We start from the raw sequence: 13,619 nt of genomic DNA on the forward strand, positions 1-13,619 counted from the left end.
AAGGTAAATATTACTTGGTGCCAGTTACAAATCTCTTCCGCTAAGACTTTGCCACTAGGTGATACTGCATAATAAAAGCAAATCCCAACTGAATCCTGCCACACATATAATACTTACTAGCAAGCAGGCTCAAAGATCAGTCATATAACCTATTCCTGTAAGCTGAGTGAATCTCAACTCTCATTAATTTTAGGTACATTTTGAAGCACTGTATATCGCAATTTTACCCTGAAGCATATGAAACAATATATTCATGTAGAATCTGTTATTTTTCATCTACAATGGAAGGCAGAGTCCTACACTAAGACAAGGCACAGATAAAATAGAGTTCTAGGTATTCTGTTGTTAAGCAGCTAGACTCACAATTCTTATATTCCATTTATGAAAGTGCAGCAGTGGCCATAAAATATTAATATTTTAAGCCACCACATACAAACAACACCATTTCACCACTAAAATATTATTTCTGATATTCCTTATACTAGTTAACACTCAAGTGCAAATATAATTCGAAGTATTTGAAGTGTTTAATAGCTGCCCCTAGAAAGTGCCCGTGATTTAACTACTTCAGCTGTTAACTATCTGTACAGGCAGATGCTATCGTTAGCATATTTTAAATGTTAACTAGCCACCCCTAGTTGTAGATTAAATTCAGTAACATCTAAAATACATCACGGTGTATTTACTGAATCATTTTAAAGAAACAATGCAGATGATATAATAGAAGAATTTTAGGGATATGGAAGGCGAATCAGGCCACTGTAAGGTCAGAATATATAGATGTATACAACAAAGTATACATAAGTATATACGTGTGTATGTGTAGACACAGAATATATGCCTCTTGTCGTGCAAATCTGCTAGAAACAAATTCAGTTTCATTTATTTTAAAATGCTTTTGTTTCACCTGTATTTTTAAAGGAATTTTCCTTCTTATAGAATTCTGGGTTAAAAGTTGCTTTGTGGTTTTGTTTTGTTTTCTCCTTTCAGTATCTCAAAACTACTTTGTCTTCTAATTTCTTTCTAATATAAAGTAAAGCTTTATTCCTATTGATGTTTCCCTTTTAAAATTGCTTTTATCTTTTCAGATTTTGTCTTTATCATTTGCTTTTCAACAATTTCAATAGTGTGACTTTATGTGTGAAGGAGTGGGAGGGATCGGTATCTGTATTTCTTAGGATACTAAGATTCTTGGATACCTAACGTTATTCTTTTCATCTAATTTGGTAAATTTTGATCATTATTTCTTCAAATAATATTTTTCCTTCATTTACCCACTCCTTTCCTTCAGGATATATATACACACACACACACACACACATATACATCTGTGTGTATATATATATGAAATATATATATGCATATATATACTTGTATATAAATAACAGAAAAATAAAAATATATATATATATTTGTTAGACTTCTAGGCATTGATCTAAGACACACAGTTCATTTGTATTCAACCTTTTTTTCCTCTACTTTTCAGATTGGAAAAATTCTATTGATTTATATTCAAATTCATGTACTCTTTCTCCTGATATCTCCAATATGCTACTAAGCTCACCCCATTGGATGTACCATACAGAGCGTAGTTTACTTGAAAGGTGTATTAGCCCATGTAAATTTGCAATGGGCAGTAGCCACCTTTTTCAGCTTAGCAGCCACTGCCTTTTATGTACTTGCACACACAGTTCAGATGTTGGACAGCGATGTTGAAGATAATTTACAAGGATACATACCATAGCTTCTAGATTTCACCACTCACTTTTCTGCTTGAGTTCTAGCCATTCATTTCCACATGAATTAAGGGATTTCCTCAAGTGAAAAATCTCTCTAGTCTTTGTCTATTCTTAATTGATCTCCAGTGCCTTTTAGACGTTTTAAAAAATAAATCTCATATATATATACACAAATATATAGTTTATCATCATTTTCTTTGAAAGATTTGTCCAATATAAGATGCATTATCAGTAGCAGAACTGGAACTTGGTGTACTTTAACTTCATACACATGATAGTGAATAACTTTATCTCACATAATTATCTAAATATTAAATATGATTGAAATATTTGAGTCATGTTAGAATCTTTAAATATGATTGAATATTATTTCAATCAAATTCCAATAGTTGAATGCTTATATGATTGAAATACTATCCCCCATAATTATCTAAATATCAGATATAATATATTTTGAAAAAATTATATATATACATACATGTCACAAGAGGAACTGGTGACCATCCAATAATAAAAGCCGTATGAGATTTATCCCCAAAACACCATTTAAAGTCTTGATACAATTTTACATGAGGGAATGAAAAGTTACAAATCATTTAGTCAAGGAGAATACTTTGATTAAGTAGTGAAGAGGCAGTGATGTGTGGAATCGGTTTGCAGAAATTTATGTTGGTTAGAGAACAGCAGGAGATAAAACTGGGATAAGTTGGTGGAAGATTTTAATACTAGACATTGGCACTCTGTGTTATTGTAAAGACAGCACGGAGACCATGAAGGAGTTTTGAACAGAGTATTTGATTGACAAGACATTCATAATATTTAAGATTGATTCAAGCAGGGAGAGATGAAAAGCAGAGAGAAATTTAAGGAGGCTATTACATGATCTTTATGAGAGATCGTGAAGGTATTTAACACGGTTGTTGCAATAGTAAAGAAAAGGAAATGTTGAACTCAAGTGAGAAGCTGCTCAGCAGGAGAGTTTCTGTAACTTAGCATTTTGTCTGATGTCAAAGACGAAAGGGAATTAAAAAACAGTTCTAACTTTATTTCTTGCTGATTGGGAAGAAATACAAAGTTCTTACCAGCAAGAGAGAGCTATGGAAGCGGGGTAGGTTTTTGTAAGAATCTAACAGATGTCCAGTATTTCTGTTTTAATTTTTTCATTTTCACTTATGGTTATTTGAAAGATTGAGTCTGGAGCTAGGAGAGGCTGTTCTCAGAATAGATTGAATTATTAAACCCTGGGGGAGTAGTTAATAGTTTCCTCTGAGAGTCTGTCTTCTCTTCCTCTCTCTCTCTCTCTCTCTCTCTCTCTCTCTCTCTCTCATACTGCTTTCACTTTTCTTTTTCTCACTCTCGCTTTCCCAAAATAACTTGAAAAGTGCCATTATTTAGGTGCTGGTAGAATGTCTAGGGAGTATCATGAGCACTCAGAGAAAGATTGGATATAAGGTAAATCAGGTTAGTGCAAAATCAGAATTACATTTGTAAAAGAAGAACAGTTTTAAAATGATAGTTAATATTATGAATGGTACAGTTTTAGTAAGGGGATAAGTAATTAGAAAGGGAATTACTGAATAGTGACATAATAAATGCAATAATGTCATTGATTTAATCAAGAAAGAGGGTCGTGCTGGGCACAGTGGCCTGTAATTCCAGCACTTTGGGAAGCTGAGGCTGACAGATCACTTGAGGTCAGGAGTTCCAGACCAGCCTCAGCCTGGCCAATATGGTGAAACCCTGTCTCTACTAAAAATACAAAAATTAGCCAGACATAGTGGCTGGCACCTGTAATCTTGACTACTCGGGAGGCTGAGGCAGAATTGCTTGACCCTGGGAGGTGGAGGTTACAGTGAGCCAAGATCGCACTACTGCACTCCAGCCTGGGCAACAAGAGCGAGACTCCGACTCGACAATAAATAAATAAATAAATAAATAAATAAATAAAATAAACAATTGTTAAATAAAATAAATATAGAGAAGAACATAAAAAGTGTAAGAATGCTGAAAGAAGATTTTTCTTAGAATAGCAGATAGGGAAAACTTAAATTATTAATTTTTTGCTACAGGCGTTGTTGATGAGCTTTTGATTTTGCATCCTACTTAATCCCTCTATTTTATGGGGGGATTTCATGGAGAATTAAATGAATGTCCCTGCTGCTATTCTCTCAAAAGTCTGAGAGTACTTTTTAAACAGTAAAAGGTGATACAAATATAAACTACTACAAGTTTATGTCTACCTCTGATTTTACTCATGTCTCAAAGAAAACAGAAATTATGTGTTGAATGTAGATGCTCAGACAATAAGAAAGAGAGTTTTAGGTATAAAGCACATATTTCTAGATAATTGGCAGAGACCTTGAACTCTTACAAAATTAAGATGGTTTTCATTACTTAATAGCCAACATTTCTCTTAAGAATGAGAAGACTTTAACACAATAATATTAACATGTTACTATTTGTATTAGTTTTCTTTCTTGCAAACAAATTACCAAAAATGTAGCTGATTAAAACACAGCTTCACACACTTATGATCTCACAGTTTCTATGGGACAAGAGAGTCCAGGCACTGTTTAGTTGGCTTCTCTGCTAAAGGTCTCCCAAGGCTGAAATCAAGGTGCTGCAATCTTTTTGGAACTCAGGGTCATATTCCAAGTTCATGAGGTTATTGGCAGAATTCATTTGCTTGCAGTTGTAAGACCAAGGTCGTCATTTTCTAGATGGTTGTCAACCAGTGCCTGCTGTCAGCTTCTAGGGGCCACGTGCAGTTCCTTGCCATGCGGCCCTGTCATAACATGGCTGCATACTTCTTCTAGGCCAGCAGGCAAATCTTTCTGTTCAGCTTACTAGGAGAGAATCATACAACACAGCTTCATCATGACAATGACTATCCCATCATGTCTGCCATATAAAGTAGTATAAGGAGTGATTTCTTACCATATTGACAGGTGGGCCTACACCCAGAGGAAGGGGATTGTATAGTACAGCTATATTTGAGAGTGGGATTCTTGAACACCATAAGCATTCTACCTACCACAATATTCTTTCCATATCTTACATGTGAAAGAAAGGTTGCATTAATACAGGTGTTTTTAGAAAATGTTTCTGGGAGACACAAGGCATAGGCCCAGAATGAAGTATGAGAAATGAAGCTGTTCTTTTTTTGAATTTTGTAGTGCTCCTCTTAAAAGAAAACTGCATTTCTCCTTGCAAAGATTAAGGGATGAAAGTGTGGACCATCTCCAGAATTTTTCTGCCCAAACCTGGGAAAATTTGATTGTCCTTGAGAGCATAAGCATTTGAATATAGACTGCTGCCATATTTTAACAGTGTACAGTATCTTTTCTCAGCCTATATTTACAGCATATTTATATTAAGTATGCAGACTAAATTAGTCATGCAAATATCTTTTGCATCAAGCAGTGTTCTCTATGATTTTCAGTAGATGGTTTTGATAAAAGTTTCCTCTAGTGCAGAAAGTAGCAGCGCGCTATTTGGATAATCATAAGGGTTATACATATACCTCTGAGAGTACAAATCTCTCTGAAAATATGTTAGACACTTTACACAAATAATGTTTTCACAAGGTAGTCCACAGTTAAATGTTATAGACTGGAAATATGTCTTTTTCTAGTTGCTTGTATTCTGTAGTTAAATATTTTGTATAATGACAGCAAGAGATTGCTATTTAGACATAACAATGTTCTTGCCTTTTAAAGTCATATGTGTTATATGTTATCTCATTGGTCCCTGAAAGCTTGAACTCCATATTTTAAGTAACTATTGAAAATACATTTTTAGGCAATGATTATTATTCCAAGTAAATTAAAACATACATGCTACAAATACATGAATTTTAAAATCAGATGTTTTCCTGAAAAGTATTTTATTAATGTTTGTTTCTTAACTTTGTTTTGGTTCTGTTTATAGTACAAAGTAAAAAATTCATTGGGATATTCAGCAAAACTTGTAAGTTTATGAGGTTCACCCATTATGTGACTGAAATTTGTCTTTTCTCTTTCACAACTAAGATCATTATAGCCATGCATTTAATATTCTTTGTCCTTTCACAAAGAAATATGCATATCTTAATTTCACAAACCATTTTCTTTAATATAAATTCTTCCTGTACCCAATTCTAAACCCCTGAAATTCTGAAGATTTCCAAATTTATTTTAATGAGTTTCTGTTGTATCTGTTTATTACTGCTTGTTTATCAAAATTATCTTAATAGTATGTAAAAATATTAAAGATAATCATTTTAAAATAATTTGTAAAAATCTAGAGTTGGTAATAGCCAATTGAATAGAATAAATATATGAAAATTTACATTACTTTTTATAACATTTATACTTTCAGATAATTTTTATATACTAAACTAGACTTTAGGTAACAAAAATGTCCGGTTCATAATTTGTACCAAGATATTTTTATAAACATTTAATAAACATTTTATAAACATTATTGGTCACATGATGTGAAGAATGACTCTGGTATGTAATTTCTTGATCCATTTATGTGAAAATAATGCATAGAAATGTTTTACTGATTTTAAAATCATGGTAATTTTTAATATTCTCATTTCAAATAAGTGATTAGAAGGTAATGAGGATCCCCTATGAAGTCAGGATATGTTTTGTTTTGGTCTATGAGAGTTTCATTCTGCAGACTAATTACTGTATATGGTTTTGTTTGTTTTGTTTTGACTTTTGCTAGAAAAGTAATGGAGATTAAGGGTCATAAAAAGGGAGATTACCTGACAATGGTATTTTTTATTTTTCAGTAGGAGAAATGGGAGTATTTTATGCATTGGATTTGATATTGAAAGTTAAATGTGAAAGAGAAAATTATTTACACTAATATAGTAGCTATCTGATAAATATCCAGCTCATGCCTGTAATTCCAGCACTTTGGGAGGTCAAGGTGGGGAGATCATGTGAGGTCAGGAGTTTGAGACTAGAGTGACCAACGTGATGAAACCCCATCTCTACTAGAAATACAAAAATTTAGCCAGTCATGGTGGCAGGCCCCTGTAATCCCAGCTATTCCGGAGGCTGAGGCATGAGAATTGCTTGAACCTGGGAGGCGGAGTTTACAGTGAGCCAAGATCGCACCAGTACATTCCAGCCTGGGTTACAGAGCAAGACTCCATCTCAAATATATATATATATAAGTACATAACAAAATATATAAATAGTATATATAATATATAAAATATACATTTATATAAAAATATATAATATAAAAACTATATAAATATATATATAAATTAGCATTAGAAGAATTCAGTGGAAACCAATACTTTAAAAGAAATTGTGCATTTTATCCATTGGAGTATGCCATTTTCTACATTGTTTCTTGTGCTTTCTTTACTGAAATCAAAAGATACTTTTCAGTGTAGCTAATAGAAAAGGCACTGTTATGTTCCCCGGGGCATTAAAAGGTGAGCCTGACACTTTCTCCAGAAGCTTGCAGTCTATTATTCTTGTGATTTTAAAATGCCCAAGGTTATTTAAAAATGTTCCAGAAGAGAGGGATTGTTCCTTCTGGCCTTCCTCTCCTGTCAATCTTATTAGTGAAAGCTGGTTAAATGTTTTTCTGATGGGAAGGAAAAGAGGATTCCCTGTGCTAATTTTTGTCTGAAAATGATTATATGAAAGCTATTGGAAAGGTAGACTTCTTGACAAACGTCACTTATGGATCACTCTTTTGCCTGCTCCTTGTGTGTGAGGCAGTCAGTAAGAAACCCCACTCTCTAGCACCATGTGCCTGTGAGCAAAGAGAAGGCCCAGAGAGAAACAGCATGATGCTTATGTTGCTGAGCAGCCTTGCTGGTGGCCGCTAGGGAATGAGGGAGCGCGAGAGGCATATGTTGAACCAGAACTCTGTAACTAATTAAAGAACTAGGAGGCTAAATTCACAGGGAGCAGTGATTGCTGCTATGAGGGCTTTTTTTCCCCCCTACTTGAACAAATATAAATACATGGAAGAAGTCAAAATAAGGAAAAGTGGAATGCTGCAAAGCCAACGTTTGCCCACCCCTTCCATGGCACTCCTAATTCTGATTTTGTTGATTTTCACTCAAAATATTTCATGGACATTCATACACACACACCCCCACACCCACAGACACACACACATACACATATGGATATAATTCTATCTCATTCATTCAAATGCCTGCCTAGTATTTCACAGTAAGAATAAACCATAATGTGTTTAATTAAGCAATTTATCTTTAAACTGTTAATCCTGAGGCTACAGCAAACCAGAAGAAGGAGAATGAGTGTGGTATTTTGAGTGATTTGGCACCTAAAGGGCAAATGAGCTTCTCATGGTTGCGACCCAGCAAGCATTCACGTCTCTTTAGTTTGATCAGACGTTAGAAACTGGCAGCAATATGCCCAATTCAGCTCACAGATGTGCTTTGTTTGTCATAGACAGTGTTTCTTGTTTGTTTTCTTGCAAAGAGCCTACATTTAAAAACCGGTTGGTTTCACATAGTAAATTGTGATTTTCAATGGACCCACATAAAAAGAACCAGTTGGTGCTAAGTAGTTGCAGCCCCACTTTCCAATGGGACATGTGCTTAACAATGTTCCACAGTTTCCATCAAGCACACAATGCACACTTGCACCCAGGCTCTTTGCCAGTTTGCCATCTCCACCTGGCCCTAAGAGGCATTTGCATTTGCTGCTCAAGTACTAGAAGGAATATGCACCTCCTCAAAACACTTAAGTGCTTGGAATCTAGTAGTAAATAACTATGGAATGAGTGAATGTGTGAATTAATGAATGGGTTTGTTACATTTATGCCTTGATGTAAAGATCCAAGATTCTAAGTCTAAATTAAAAATTTTCAGGACTTAATTATCATACGTAAAAGATTTAGTTAAATTAGGTACATTTTTTTTTCTTAAACACTTTTTCAGTTAAGTTGGTTAAAGTGTTTATAAAAGGAATTTGCAAATCCCCCTGTATTAGTCTATAAAGAACTGCTTGAAACTGGGTAATTCACAAAGGAAAGAGGATTAATTGACTCACAGTTCCATAGGGCTGAGGAAGCCTCAGGAAACTTACAATCATGGTTGAAGTGGAAGCAAACATGTCCTTCTTCACTTGATGGCAGGAAATAGACATGCTGAGCAAAGGGGGAAAAGCCTCTTATGAAGTCATCAGATCTCATGAGAACTTACTCACTATCACAAGAACAGGATGGGGGAAACTGCCCCAGTGATTCAATTATCTCTACCTGGTTCCTCCCACGACTCGTGGGGATTATGGGAGTTATAATTCAAGATGAGATTTGGGTGAGAACACAACCAAAGCATATTGCCTCCTCCCCTGACAACTTTTTTCTTTTAATTATATAGATTCTGTCAACTCTTGGAAAGGTTTAGTGGTAACATGATAATATGTATTTGTTTTTACTTTTCTGGTCTTTAAAACATAAATCAAGCATAACATAAACAGCAGAGACATTCGTTAAGTACACCTGTTTTGTTAACTTTTAAAATGAATAAAGAAAAGTATACGACAAAAAATTGTAACCTATGATTCTTTTCAAAAATTGAACACATCAGTTTAAGTAGCATCTAAATCAATAAATAGAACACCAGTGCCCCAGAATCTGTTGTCCCCCTTCAATAACTACCCCCCAAATAAACACTGCTGTGATTTCTATCATCATAGATTAGTTTTGCCTCATTTAGAGTTTTATGTAATGGAATCATACACCGTGTATTTTTTGTGCAGTTGGCTTATTTTGCTCAACAGTTATACAGAGATTGATCTACATTGTGTGTAGTTTTAGTTCATGTGTTTTCATTATTCTATTTTATTTCTTTACGTGGATATAACACAATTTACTTTCCCACTCTTTTTCTGATCATTCTAATTGTTTATAGCAATTGTGCTGTAATTATGCTGCTATGAGCATTCTTATCCATATCTTTTGGTGAACTTAAGGGTATGTTTTCAGTTAGTATATTTCAGTAGTGGAATTGCTGTGCCATAGAGGATACATTAGTAAATACTACTAAACTGTTTTTGAGTCATTGTACCTATTTTGTGCCCACAAGTGGTATATAAGTATTCCATTTACCCCACATTAAGCATTGTCTGTCTTTTTCCTAGCATTCTAATGGCTGCATAGTAGTATCACACTGTGATCTTAATTTCTATTTTTTTCTGATTCTCAAGAAAATTGTGTGCCTTTTATAGGCTTATTGAGGCTTTGGGTCACTTTTGAGCTGAAGTCTTCAGTTTGTCATTTAAGAGCTGTTTGACATTTGCAAATGGGTTTGTTGGGGGATTTTATGAGGGAGCAAGTATAACATATACAATTCAATACTCTGCATGCAGAAAATAATCAGTGAAAGATAATTCCTATATGGCCCCCTTTTGTGCCGTTTAAAACAGAAAATTTAAACCCAGGGCCAAAATAAAATTGGGAGGAAACAGTAGAAGAGAGCAGTTGATTTATATGTATATATAAGGAGGGGGTGGGAAAACAGAAACAGGGAAAGAGAACAAAACCAACATTTTCTGATTATGATATTGAACTTCTTGACAATCAAGGTAAGTCTGAAAGAAAAGATGTGCTGTATAGTCCTCATTAGTGTGTAAGGGAGTGGAGATTAATGGTATAAGCTTTTGATTCAAGAATACCCAGGTTTTTATTTTGTCTCTGTAATTTAACTAGATCTGTTATGAGGTTTTTAATAATATTGTCTTCATAAAGGCAGTAGTGAAAATTAAATTTATATATGTAAGAAATTAATTAAATACAAAAAAGAATATAAAATATTTTAAGCATAAAATATTTTTAAAATTCAGAATAAAAATTAGGCTAGTTGTGGTGGCTCATGCCTGTAATCCAAGAACTTTGGGAGGCCAAGACAAGAGGATTACTCCAGCCCAGGAGTTTGAGACCAGCCTGAGCAACATGGCGAAACCCTGTCTCTACCAAAAATACAAAAGTTAGCTAGGCATGGTGGTGTATGCCTGTAGTCCCAGCTACTCAGGAGCCTGAGGTAGGAGGATCACTTGTGCCCAGGAGGTGGAGGCTGCAGTGAGCCGAGATTATGCCATTGCACTCCCGCCTGGGTGACAGAGCCAGAACCTGTCTCAAAAATAAATAAATAAATAAATAAATAAAATGTTAAAAAAAAAATTTAATTGTATAAAAATTCAAACCTAAAATGTAAGTTATATATGTGTACTTGGCCAGTAGCAAATTAAGTACTTAATATAAAGTAGCTATTTTTATTGACTTTTCTATCTTTGAGCCTTGAGACATAATTGTAACATAATTCTTGATACAAGCGGCAGTGTCCATAATAAGTCAATTACAAGAAAAATCTGAGGCTTTCTATGTATGAACTTTTGTGTCTCATACTAAGAGCTTAATGTCATCCTAGTTCATCACTTTTGGCATTTATGATACTGTTGCAACTAGATGATTTCTTTCCTTTATGTGGCTACTGAGTAATGATGGATGTTTTGTAGCAGCTACATTAGTCTGCTTTAGGTTGGAAATGTTATCAGACTCAGTTTTCACATTTTCTTTAAAGGATCTGGAGAAACTTTGAAAAAATATACCCGAAAACCTTAAAATTCTGTAACTCTAAAGATATATTTCACATTTGTTGAAATAATGACTCTAAGAAGAAAATATGCTAGCCTGGTAGGACTTTCTTGGTTTTTGTTTTGTTTTGTTTTTGTTTTAGAATAGGGTCTCACTTTGTCGCCCAGGCTTGAATGTAGTGGCACGATCATAGCTCACTGTAGCCCTGGACTCCTAGCCTCAAGAGATCCTCCCACTTCAGCCTCCCAAAGCACTGGGCTTATAGACATGAGCCACCACACTCAGCCAGAAGTTTTTTTGTTTTCAAGAATATGTTTACTAAGATATTTGGATAATATTAGGTGATTAAGTAATACATTGACTCCTTAACAGTAACTTGAATTTTATTAGTGTAGTCAAGTTGAATTAGTTATAAATTCAGTCACACACTATATTGCTAATTCATGGACATGATATGGAACAGATGTACCTAGAGTTAAATTTGGTGGGCTAATTAAAATATTGGCTTGATTAAAATGACTTGCTTTTTCCAGGCTGGCAAGATGAATTCTGTCAGGTTTTACTTTCCAAATGGAAATTAAAGTATTTTAAATATAAGTCAACTCTAATTTTACTCATTTATTGTGTTAACTTTCAAAATTCCACATTGTTATAGATATTTTGTCCAGAAACTTTATTTTGAGTGTGTGGATTAAACAGCTGGACAGAGAAAGATAAAAAAGAGAAGTGGATGAGTTCAGTAGAAAAACAGAATTCATTGTGTTAACATTATTTTCCTATTAGAAATTGAAAAAAAAGCAATTATGAGACTCAAACAGAAAGAAATCTTTTTATTATCCTACTCTTGGAAAAATATCATTTGGCATGGCACTTACCACTTTGGCCACTGTGCCTTTGTTTACTGGCCTATCTTCTCCAGCATTTTCCATACTAACTGCATCTTTAATGAGAGTTATGCCCCCAATGTTTCTATCTCTCTTCCTAAATGTCTTTTCTATTTTGCATTTGGAGTAAATAAATAAGCTTCCGTGTTCATCTTTCACTTTTCTCCAGTGATAGCCTTCCTTCCGCTAAGATGAAAAATGTTGCATAGACTTTGTTGCTGTTGTTGTTGTTGCTGTTTTTTGAGACACAGTCTCAGTCTGTCACCCAGGCTGGAGTGCAGTGGTGCGATCTCGGTTCACTGCAACCTCCACCTCCTGAGTTCAAGCGATTTTCCTGCCTCAGCCTCCTGAGTAGCTGGGACTACAGGCACCCGCCACCATGCCTGACTAATTTCTTTTGTATTTTTAGTAGAGACGGGGTTTCACCATATTGGCCAGGATGGTCTCGATCTCCTGACCTCATGATCCACCTGCCTCGGCCTCCCAAAGTGCTGGGATTACAGGCGTGAGCCACTGGTCACAGCCAAAATGTTGCATAGAGTTTTATATGTCTGCCCATATTCTCATATTTGAACCATTTGACAGACTTTGTAGTCTATATTGATTAATTGATCAATATATAGATTCAGTTTTATTTATAGAATAAAATTCTGGAGCAAAATTAACAAGCTGTTCTCTCATCCTAGTCCAATTTCCTCAGGACAGTTTGTTTTTCTCTCTAATCCTTGATTTTCTCATTTGTAGAATTAGTTAAGAGGGCCTCAACTAAATCCAAAATAGCATGTAGTGAAGTAATATTGTCTATCTCACAATCTTATTGTAAGAATCAAATTATTCCAATAAGAATCTTAATAAATAGAGCTAATACATATTAAGTACATACTCTGTGCCAGATGTTTTTGTTTATTTATGTTGATACTCATAGCACTTTCACAAGGGAGGAATTGTTATTCTCATTTAACAAATGAAGAAAGTAAGAAATGAAGTCACTTCTTAATGCTATACAGTACTGGAAGAACTTGAGCTTCATGGTCAAAGGCCAAGTTATTTTCATTATAATGTGTTGCTTTCCCAAATTACGTACTATATTGATGCATTTTGTAAAGCTATGAAGGGTCACATGGAGAGTTTAATGTTGGTAACAATTGTGTCTAAGCAACATCTGTTGTGTGAATCTACACCTTCCACTGCTTTTCCACTCTTTCTTTCTTTCTTTCTTTCTTTCTTTCTTTCTTTCTTTCTTTCTTTCTTTCTTTCTTTATTATTATTATACTTTAAGTTGTAGGGTACATGTGCATAACGTGCAGGTTTGTTACATATGTATACTTGTGCCATGTTGCTGTGCTGCACCCATCAACTCGTCATTTACATCAGGTATAACTCCCAATGCAATCCCTCCCCCCTCCCC

General features: G+C 34.6%; 1 protein-coding gene across 2 annotated transcripts in view; it reads left to right on the forward strand.

Moving 5' to 3' along the window:
* Positions 1 to 13,619, forward strand: part of SEMA3E (semaphorin 3E) — a 292,189-nt gene that overhangs the window by 188,810 nt on the left and 89,760 nt on the right. The gene's annotated exons all lie outside the window — the stretch shown is intronic.

The sequence above is a fragment of the Theropithecus gelada genome, chromosome 3 (assembly GCF_003255815.1).
Source record: "Theropithecus gelada isolate Dixy chromosome 3, Tgel_1.0, whole genome shotgun sequence".
Classification (NCBI taxonomy): domain Eukaryota; kingdom Metazoa; phylum Chordata; class Mammalia; order Primates; family Cercopithecidae; genus Theropithecus; species Theropithecus gelada.